This window comes from Neopsephotus bourkii, unplaced genomic scaffold (genome assembly GCF_033783945.1).
Source record: "Neopsephotus bourkii isolate Nb327-2 ecotype Australia unplaced genomic scaffold, CSIRO-AGI_Nbou_v1 NB_567, whole genome shotgun sequence".
Classification (NCBI taxonomy): Eukaryota; Metazoa; Chordata; class Aves; order Psittaciformes; family Psittacidae; genus Neopsephotus; species Neopsephotus bourkii.
In genome coordinates this window covers 1,963,780-1,975,598 of record NW_026901068.1, presented here as the reverse complement: position 1 = coordinate 1,975,598, position 11,819 = coordinate 1,963,780, and positions in this window count along the sequence as shown.

Sequence of the window (11,819 nt, the reverse complement as noted above, 5' to 3'; positions counted from 1 at the left end):
TTTTTTTTTTCTGGGGAAAATTGATGAACATTTATGATTTTATTCCTTGTGCAGGATTGTTTTTTCTCTCCCTCTTTTTTTTTTTTTTTTATACTTACAACATGAATAGTGAGATTTCTTGAGAAGCTAGAGAGATTTTTTTATCTTACTCTTGGGCTTTTTCTCAGACATTACAAACAACACTTTTTACACACACTTCAGTACATCCAAGTAATGAAAAATTCCTACAGTGTTTTTTCCTCTGGATTTCAGAATAAATCCACATGCTGCAGACAACTTTCCCACCTACCAAATAAATCGTATTCAACAGCAGGATTGGTCCTTGCAGTTTAGCAACTTACAAAATCATTGATTAAAGAAAATCTGCCCTCTGGTAGTTCCATAGAATAGTTTTTCTTGTGAAGAAATCACTGCACAGCAACACACACACACACACCTGCACAAGGCACCAAACTCTTCTGCAGCATTTGACCTTACAGACTGATGATTAAAAGAACACAATTAATCAAGTATGCATTAAAGATGCTAGCACTACTACAGGTTTACTCTCTATATGGTTCCATCAATGGTTTACTGAACACCATCCTTTATGCTGTAAATCTGTTGTTTTCAACTTGTAGTTTGCAAACCCCTCAAAGTCCTATGGACTATGTCTAATGTGTCTGCAAAACCAAACTTTTGAAGAAAACTCATTTTTAAAAGAGCACAGGTCTTTTCTAGCTAAGTATAAACACTGTTTTCAAAGGCTTTAGTTTTCCATCGGTCAAAACTTAAAAATCCACAAACTGAAAGATGTAGGGAAGCACTGAATTAAAGCTCAGACTTGATCTCAAAACTTTGGGAGATACTCAGAATCACATTTTCTTTAGGACACCACATACTTCTATCTTCAAACCTGTGGAAACCAGTAAACCATTTCTATCAACTTAACTGCTTAATAGGATTGCATGCACCAGTTAAAAACTTCTCGAGGCTTTTTAAGGTTGTCATGCTACCATGGCTATGGATTTCTTTAGTATGCTAGATACCATCATTTGACAAGTCTACAGTAAATGAGGAAGTATCTTGGGGTAGTAATATTGATTAGTGAGAAGTGGTCCCACTAATTCCATCATCATCAAAGAGTCCAAGTGAGCATTACTGACTGGTAACGGACTACAGGTACATAAGTTTCCCCTTCAGTCCCAGTATAAAAGAAGTTCTATGGCTTTGTGCAGCATGATAAATGAATGAAATAGTTACTTGATTTTGTGTGGATGATAAAGAGTCTTTTCAGACATGTATGACCCCTGCTTATCCCAAGTCATAAAAATGAGCTTGTTTAATGCACTTTAAAACACAATGCTGTCTCTTGAGGGTTCGCTCACTTCAGTTACTGCAGTCTGTCCTCAGGGAATTATTTTCAGGGCTGGTGAAAGTGCTTATACAGCAATAAAAAATAATAAAAAAACATTAATAATTATTAAATATGTATAATACAAATTACCACTTAAGTTTTGATGTCTGTGACTAAAACAAGTATTCCCACTCCTGATTAACTCCTTGCCCATTATAAGAGACTTTTATCTGCTGTTGTCATTCCTAACTAGAAAAATCTGTGCTTTAGGCAGTCATGGGAACATATTAACAAAGTCTGGATGGAGTGAGTTGCAAAAGATGTTATGGCACAGGTTGAGAGGCCCAAAACAGGGGATTGCTTCGTATCCAAGTAAACAGCCCAAGTCACACTAACTGTGACTGCTGGAAAGACAAGATTAAAAAAAGGAAAAAGAAAGAAAAGATAGCTCAAAGACAGGAATAGAGATAAGAGCATCAGAAAGGGGGCAAAGCACATTGTGCCCCCAAATCCTCTTTCATGTTAAGAACTTTTCTAAAAGAGTAATTTTCAAATCCTAGGACTCATAGTCTTGAGTGATCTCTTACAGTACCCATGCTGGACTCCCACTAGCATCCACAGCAATGCTTCTACTGCCCCAAAGCTTCCCTTCTTCCTAGCCATCTCTGTTTCCTTAAGAATCCTTCAAGCTTTGGCAAGAGAGTCATATCATCCTGTCTCAGTTCTGCTGGTTGAAGAGATGTTAGAAGGCAGCTTTCCTCTTACTACTGCTGTATTTGTCCTTGCCTTATTCCATTCCATTACACTCCATTCCATTTCTTCCTTTTTTTCCTCTGCTTTTTACCTTCCCCTTTTGTTATAGAAAGAAGCAAGATATACCCCTTTTCCAGTCCCCGAAGTCCTCAAGGTCACTTAAGTCAGAGACCTCTTGTGGCTATAAGCAAAAGAGATGCCAGTAAATGAGAGTTTCTCAGACTTTGCTACCCAAGACAGCTTTCATTCTCTCACTCATAGTCTTAGTTAATCATAGGGCTGCTAAATATGTAATAAGGTAACATGCTTTCATGAGTCTGTCCCAGTCTACATAACCTATCCAAAGTATACATTTACAGAAGTGCCTCATGGTCTTGTTCTAGGTCCTGCAAAATCACACTTGTGGTTAGTATGTCTGCCTGTAAACAGAAATCTCTTCAGAGTAAAGGAGAAGTAATTGAGCCAGCCTCTTCTGTTGCTGTATTGCCAAATTACCAAGCTCAACCAGGTGCCATATATTCCTCTGGCAGGATGGGAGTGTAAGTAAAACCTACTAAAAAATGGTTGCTTAAGATTTAAGATGTCCATATCTTTCATACTGCAGGGAGAAAAGTCACCCGTATATACAGGTTAAATGCTCATAGGTATCAAAGCTGCACATTATGGATTTGGATTATAAATCCACAGGAAATCTAGATGCTGGTGTTTAATCCCAGCAAACCCTTGACTGTGTCATAGCTTTGAAGCTTTCAGTTGGAACAGCCTGTCTGGAAGCCCCAGTACATGAATGTTGCCTTTTATGGTCAGATTTCAATCGGATTTGTCTGATGGTAGCCATTGGTGACCTTCAGCAGACTAGTATTTTCTCCTACTTCTGTCTGTAGAACCAGAAGCTTAGAAGTCATTCATTTCATTATGAGAATGAAGCTGAAATGCTTTTTCTTACAAGAATTTGAAGGATTTATGTGTAAAATTCTTAACTCCTTGCTCAGAGTTTGTGACTGAAATAGCTCTATATTGTTCTAACTTGCCTGTGATAAAGAAAATATGAGAGAAAATGTACACCCACACAGCAGCTCATTGTGCTGTGTAGATTTACCCACACCACCATGGACAATGGCTGCTCAGCTGCCAGTATTTAACAATAAACAAACAGCAACAAATAAAAATGTTTGACAATAAATATAATTACCGTTGGGGAAGGGGGAGTTGGTTTTTGTCTTACATAAGAACAAGCAAGAACTTCTTCAGGAAGGACAGTCAGTATTTCAAGCAGAGGAACTATGCAAGTAAATCACTGGTGGAAAGAGAGCCCTGCATCTGGGACAGAGGATAAAAGGGAGCTAAGCAGCTGGCAGGATGCAAAATGACAGCTGTTTAAACCACATTTGTAACTGCTGTGGCCAGTGGTTTGATATCTCTGAGGAACAAGCAGGCAGCCATGGGGAGGTGGGACACAGAAAAACAGAAAAGATCAGCATATTCTTATTTCTATTGTGACCAAACTGTCTGTTCCTGTCCAACTTCTATAATAGCTAATTAACAACTGCCAGAGTTCACCCCATCCAAACATCTGGTTATCCAAGGCCTGCTTTCCCCTCTAAAGCTTTAATGAATTTTAACATGTTTGAAAGAGCATTTCCCTCTGGCTTACTGAGATAAAACAAGATATAAACAGACCCCTTGGGCCTGGTACATCCTCTGCTCAGTAGTGTTCCCAAAATGCTTATTCCCCTATCTTCTCAGGATTTATTTGTCCCCAGATCTCCTAGCTTTTGACTTGCTGAAAAAAAGAAAGCCCTATGCCTTGTGAGAAGGATCATTCCCTTGCTCCTACAATATGCCAGGAGCAAGAATAAAGCTGCTGAAGAACATATTTCTTACTACAAAATGCTGTGATGAGGCTTTGCAGCAATAGAGCATTCCAGCTCTGATATTTCCTATGCAAGCTGCCTCCATCCATGACAGAGTATACCTCTCCTCTGCAGCAGCCATTCTGTGAACACTTCCAGTCCTCAACTATATTCTTATATTGCTTGCATGAACCAGACCTCCGAAGTTGAGTCTTACTAACCATGTCCCACCCTCTCTAAAACACGTTAATGTCATGCTAAGTATGTCTGTCCGGCAGAAGGAGGTTGGGAATCCAGCTGGCAGCTCAAGAAAATGAGATCAAAACCAGTCTTGGGAAAATTCAGTCCCATATGCCAGTGTGAAAGGATGAAAGGAAGGGAGGTGGGGAAACTGACCCAACCCTCCAGTAATTCCTGGAATTACCTCAAACATGTTTCACAAGTTTCTGATTGAACCAAACACCTGTATGCCTTCACATGTTACATGGCTTATCTTCTTACCCCGAGCACCCAGAAAATTTCACAGGCAGGCAGGCATGCAAGCTGCTTAATCTGGTAACTTTGTACTTTCAGCAGCTGGAAGTTAGAAAGAATTGTGACAGTGAAAGTTTCCATCCAGATTTCAGTAGGGTACTTCTACACTGTTTTAAGAAGTCTTAGTTAGCTGTTCACTCACATTAGCTTACACTGAAACAGGTTACATGAATGAAAAGTCTGGCTGTGGTACCAGACAGAATGATGATAAACAATTTATTAAGTTTGACAAGGTGTCTGGTGTGAAGCTCCATCACAGGGTACTGGACAAAGCTATCCAGGTTTTTTTGCTGTTTGAAGAGAACTCTATCAGAGGAAGAGAAAGGTGACAGTATTTGTTTACACAGCCCTGTAAGCCTGCTGCCGTAGCCACTGAATGCTCTCACTGTCAAAGACACTGGCAATAAGGATATTCAGAAAAGAAAGGAGAACGAGTACATGGCTGAAGGATGGATTTTTCTGCACCCACTTACTTCAGAGCATGGATAATTACCACACCTGCTGCTCCTACTGATTCCTATTTCTCCTAGTTCTCAATCTATTGTTATTATCTCTCCTGACTTCTCACTACAGCTGCCCTACTAAATATCTCAGCCACATCCCTATACCGCCTCCCATGTGCTGTTCTATATGCATTTCACCTGTCCCTGCTCCCCAAGCACGCTTCACTGCAGGGCCAGCTATAAGAATCAAGGCTGAGGAGAGCAGAAATCTTGTGTCTTATACCACTACTCCTTAGGGGAACTCCTTCCACATTCCAGGGATCACAACATCACATGAGCTACCTATAAATCACTGAAAATCCCTTCCACTTTGACCTGATCAGAATGAGAAGAGATTAAAAGAAAACAACACAGATGGTGTTATGGGCAGTTTCTAGCACCCAAAAAGAATTCAGCCTATATAGACAGAAAGCGTAGCTAGAAACTACATCACATCCTAGCACACTCTAACTGTTGACTGAAACACGGCAACAGTTTTGCTTTGTTCTTTAGTCAGACAGCAGTACAAGAAAGCAAGTAAAGCAGAATTTTGTGCCTGGGTCCAAAATGCATTTTCAAAATGAGGACATATCTATCACTTTACCTGTAAAGTCATGGGAAGAAGAGATTTGTCCCTTTGGACTTGGGAAGTTAAGCAATTTCATTTTCTTTTCTCCCTTACACATCCCTGAGATAATTCCCTGATCTCCTAGGAGGGCTGCCCTTTCCTGGCATTTTCTCTTTGGGTTTTTTCTGTCCATGTGCACACACACACTCGAAATGTTTCTGCTATACTTTGTTATCCGAGTCTTGTAGCTATTGTCAGGGCTTACCAAAGACAAGGGAAGGTGAGAGATTCGGCTCAGTGGACCTTCTGCAACCTGCTAAAATCAAATGTGACAGCAGCAGACCAGCACAGCAGGAGGTGTCAATGACATCTGCAAGACTGGAGACACAGACCTGTGTCACAGGTGAACTTTATCCAAACATCTCACACAGAGCCTCAGTTAGAGGCCACTTCTGAAACCTCAACTACTGATCTCTATGTGAGGCAGGATCTCATGGTTGCATGTTATGTTCATTTCTGACCTCAGTTTTCTACAAAAAGCAAGGGATTAACTTGCAGTGTTCAGAGATTTTATTTTATTTTTTTTAATGGTTCTTCAAAGGAACATTCCAGTCATATTCCAGATTTCATCTGGAGTTCCCCTTACAGTGGCACTTGAGATGGTGGAGCTTTGGCTTTTATTTTACCAGAGTTTGAGTCCTCTTAGTTATCATTTGAATGAAGTTCTATATTCACCTCACCCACATATTTGTCACTGCTTACTGACACATCAGTGAGGAATACCAAACGCACAGGTTTATAACTGGGGCCATTATATCTGATAGATTCTGTCTGAGGGACTTGAGTTATCTTTGTAGTCAGCCTGTGAGATAATGTAAGCAAAAAAGCAGCAGCGCAATTACACAGCCAGATTGAGCTGTGGCATTTCCTGATGTTTAGTGGTTAACTGTGTAAATGTATTCTTGAGTTAGCATAACTTTTGTATTTGACTTCCCTTGGATTTGTTGTTTCTTTGTGATTTTCCTTTGCAGATAGCATTTCAAAAGGCTAATCCCTATTGCTTTGAACCTGTGCTGCTTAGACAATAATTACACAGCAACCATGCAAAGGCTGTTGGTGTTTGACTCAACACTAGTCCAATCCTCTCATTTTATTCTACTTCCCTGTAACCAAGCTGTCTTTAAAGTAATATGTAAGTGAATTTTGAATACCATCTTTCACTAGTCCCTAGATTAGCTTTCTTTTTCTTTACGTCTTATCTAGTTTGCAATTGTTTTGGAGTTCAGGGAAACTGGATTATACTGAACAAGCACAGACTACAAAATAACTTCTTTTTTTTCCTACTGACACGCTTTCCAAATGTTCATATTTTAATCAATTAAAAACTTATTTGCTTTGCAAAAATACAGTGCCTTGCAGTCGAGGGACAGTTACTTCTATACCAGTTCCAATATTTAATTTTATCTTTTATTTTGCTTAGAAACAATGTACTTTTTCCATTATAAACATATGAGCTGTTTTTACTCCATCTCATACCTCTATCTGAACTAATGTTTCTGAAAACTTTCAAAGGCAACTGCCTTCCATAAAAAACTCCAGGGAGGCGGTTAGACAGTAAAATGGTTATCTCTGTGCTGGGGTCTCTAAAAAGCAAGGAGCAAGAAGGGTGTAGAAGCCTATAAATGTATAACTCTTGTGCTGGTTTGTATCACTTTTTGTATTGTTGTCTGGCAGATTAATACTGGGTTTTATCTTGCACATACCTAACTGCCTCAGGAATAAATGCACCAGTGATTCAAGGTAAAAGCATGACACTGGCTTTTTTTACATATGTGTGATTACTTCACTGAAAAGGTTATCAGGCATTGGAGCAGCCTTCCTAGGGGAGTGGTTGAGCCACCATCCCTAGAGGTATTTAAGAGACAGTAGATGTGGCACTTAGCGACATGTCTTCTGATGAACTTGGCAGCGTTGGGTTAACAGTTGGCCTCGATCTTATAGTTCCTTTCCAAGCTAAATGATTCTATGATTTACAGCATACTGAACATCACTTCTGTCTACTATCTCAGAATTTAAGGATCAAGGCAAGTTGCCCTCATTTTCCTATGTGTTGGTTTCCTGCTCTGTAAAACTGTATTATATATGATGGTCAGATAAATGGGACTTAGGAACCTCTCCCAGGTGCATAGGCATTGTATGGGGATGAGGAAAAAAAGGACTTATTTTTCTATCCCAAGAAGATCTTTGTTATAGTACAGTCAGTCAAGCACTGGAACAGTTTATCCAGAGTCTGTGCAGTCTACATTCTTGGAGGTTTCATGATGCAACAAGAGGAAGCCCTGAGCAACCCGGTCTGATCTCAGGGCCAACCCGGCTTTGAGTAGTTTGGACTAGAGACCTCCTGAGGTCACCTGCAGTCTGAATTACTCTGTGACTCTGTGTCTCCCCTCATCCTTACAGGCACAATAACATTACTAATGCAAAAACCCATCTCAGAAGTTGCTGGATTTGAACATGTATAATATAACTGAAAGCTAAAGGATGCAATGATCTGCACAAACTGATGTCAGAAATTCTAGTGACTGATACGTTAGCAATAAACTGGGCTAGGAAGCCTCCAGCCTGACAGCTCTGCAGAGCTGGGATCATTCTCCTGCAGAAATGAAGCACAGGGACTAAACTCTTTCAGATCATACAAACCTAGCCAATGTATGGTGCTACATCTCAGGAAAAGCAGAAAATCCCAGGAATGAGCAGTCAGTAATGTCTCAAATTCAGTGTTCCAGCCTTGGCACAAAGCAAGGTGCCTTTTAGAGGCAATAACTGACAGGCTCCCAAAAGAAGTATTATTTAGCAGATGGCAGGAACAAACACCACCCAGAAAGTATAAAAGTTACGTTCCACTGGTAAAGCCTTATTACGAGCCCAAAATCTCAGAGCTCACTGATTTTAATGGCAGAACCATTACCACCATCACTGAAAAAAGGATTTCACCCCTTTTGTATAGCAGAAATCAGTCACTGCTGTCATAGAGAAGATATGAAAATAGCCCATTTTCATATGGGCTAACTGGTAGCTAATCAATATTCAAAACTGAGAACTCAGTAACTATGATATTAATTTATCAAATTAAATTTTAAAACAATTTCTTTTTTTAAACAAAGATCTACGTGCAGCATCTTGTCACTTTTCACTTTACTGTGAGTTCTCTTTTTCTCTGAGCAGATTTACAAAAATAAAAATAAATTTTCTTTCGTAGTATTACAGCTGACCTCTTAAGGTGTTATTCACCTGAAAAGTAATAACTAAATATTGAAGATAAACAGTTTGTAAATGAGGATATCTTATCAGAGGAGTCCTAGTTGCCATGTTGATAATCGATTGTAAACTTAATTATTGTAAGTACTTATTTTGCACTAAAACTGTTGTCTTCAGTACTGTCTGATACCTTCCATCAGGGAACATACACATCTGTGTTTGTATTGGTTTTCTGATTATCTCTTTAGACATTTTCACCAAGTAGTTTTTGCTCAGCATCAGCCCAGATGGAAAACTCCGACCTTCACTAAAAGGCTGTGGGTTTTGTTTATTGTATTTAATTTTTGTAACTGCCACAACTTTAGAAGGAAATAAATAAATAAATAAATAAATAAATAAATAAATAAATAAATAAATAAATAAATAAATAAAACGAGTGTCCAGAGTAACAGCAAACCCACTCTATGCACTTATGCTGTTGTTTTCCCATTTAGTAAATCACATTCTGAGCTCTGAATAATTACATTCTTTCTGCAAGTGAAAAGTATAGAGTTGTCATTATACTAATCTTTAGGTTGTGACTCTATTAATTCTTCTTTTAGATTAATATGTGTCTGAGAGGGTGGGTGCAATTCTATTCTAAGCAACACAGCTAAAATTCGAAGCCTTATTCCTAAAATGAATGTATAAATCACTTAGATGTGTTGATCATCAACATAGCTGAAACCAAGTCTATGGAGACTGATTTGCATAGAAGTCTATAGCTGTAACTGTATGGTATCTTAGTGCTCTAGCAGAGGATCCAAAATACAGAAATGTGTATGAATATCCTGTTGAGATGGTGAATCTGTGGATTTTTTCACTGTAGGGAAAAATTGTTAACTTCTTAAATAACAAAGCACAGTACACCAAAGAAAAACAAGAAAGCACACTTCCAGCTGCAGGGAAATTATTGCCTGTTTTTGTGATGCTCTTAGCTAGTGAGCAGCACCTCTGCTTTCATCCTCCAGGAGGCATGGATGCAGAGCAGAGATATTCAGAGGTGTTCACATAATAAACTGTTCATGTTATAAATGAAGTAGCTTTTTTAATTATTTAGTCAGAGTGCTCTGCTTTATGTTGAAGATGACAACAAAAAAGGAAAAAAAGGGTGCCTTCTTTTGCTTGTCTTTATATTAAGTTGCTAGCACTGGGGAACTAATAGTCGAATCACTGCCTACTGACTGCCAACAGCAGAACAACCTCTCAAGTTGCATTGTAATAACTTCCAAGGGGGTTTTAAGCTGATACAAAGAGAAAATTACCACATGGGAAAAAGACAAACTACCACAATGATTTTATGTTTACCTGTATTTTTCATTATAAGACATATCCCTGTTTTCCTCCATTACCTCTTCTCCTTAAGCTAATGCTAAAAGAAACAGACCATAGGAGTGGGTGTAGTCATGGTAATTCATAGTACATTAATTCTCTCATCAGTTCATGGTAGAGATAAATATTCTGTCATCCCAATGAATATCCATAACAAAAAGTGATTGTCCTTCCTTCACTGAAAAAATGTTGCCAATAAAAAATAGATTTATTTAAGAACTAATGCAATGTTTCCCGGTTTGGAGGAGGGTCAGTCACCTCATAACTAGATAATACCAGATACAGTTCTTTGCCAGCTAATACTAACAGCAACACCTGCCAACATCTGGTAAGTAGATGCAGCAAAAAAAAATTCCCTTTAGTTTGCCTTTCTATTGTCCTACGTGTACTTCAGTTGGAAAATTTATTAAAAATCTTTAGTGGTGCAATTTATTGAATTTAGAGAAAAAATTTGCATTAACCTGACAATACCAGACATGAGTTTATAACTTTCCAAAATACTGGGGAGTTCTGTTCTAAGAATTCTTCTCTCATAGCAAATGAGGTCCTAAAAACCATGCACAGAATGGAAAAAATGTTTGTAGATATTTGATATGGATCTTCTCATTTTCATTACTATCGCGTGGGAAGCCACTGATGAGCACACAGAAACAGATGTCATTCTTTGCAACATGTCTTGGCAGGACTACTGTATCCAGTAAGTCCAGCTGTCCAGATAAACCAATGCCAAAGTATAACTGTGAGGGGGATTCAAAACCTTTTCTTACCAACATTGCATGTTTCCTGAGTGTACGACATACAGAGCTGGACAGGAAAAAATAAACATCCTTAGACTAGAGCACAGGCTATTTAACAGAAAGCTACTGTAAAAGTACGAATTTTCATGTACAGCTTTATGTTGAAATTATTCCATAGCTGATCCATCAATATCTGTTACCGTAACAGCCTCATATAGTGCTCACACTAATGTCAGGATACTGGGTTCTTCTGAGCCAGTGTTAGACTTCTGCCTACAGCTTTTACATTGTGCTGTGAAAAAGATGGTTCGGAGGGTCACTGGGAGAAAAATCTCTGCAACTTTTAATTTAACAACAGCTGTCCTAAGAACCACATTAAAGTAAAAGAATCACTCTCATTTATCAACACTTAAGCACACAGATTCCAGCTCTGTATTCCTGACTGATAATTTGCCAGATAATTCCTTTCTCCATTTCTAAGTTGCTTTTCCTTCAGCTGGAGGGCTACAATTCTTTCCTTCATTACACCTCTATTCCTGCAATAATTATCGTGCAGAGACTAGAATATCACTCTCTGAAACCAAGTGCGGCTGCAGAAAAGATGTTGATTTGAAGGTCTGGAATCCAGGTTGAAGACACAACGCCTCATTGCTCATTTATTCATTCTGTTTTTCTCTCAGTTTGTCACTTGTGAAATAAGGTAAAATATTTTACAAAACCCTTAAAATGCTCTGAGAAACAAAGGATATTCACATATCACCCAGATTATGCCAGAGCCACCAAGTGCATTAACAAGCTATGAAACCTCTTGCCCCCTCCTTGGGCAGGTTATTGATTGTGTGCATCGTGTTACAGATGGTCTGTGTAGAACAGCATATCCTTGCCCTGGCCAGTGCCACATTCAACCAGGGGAAGTCCTTCCAGGTC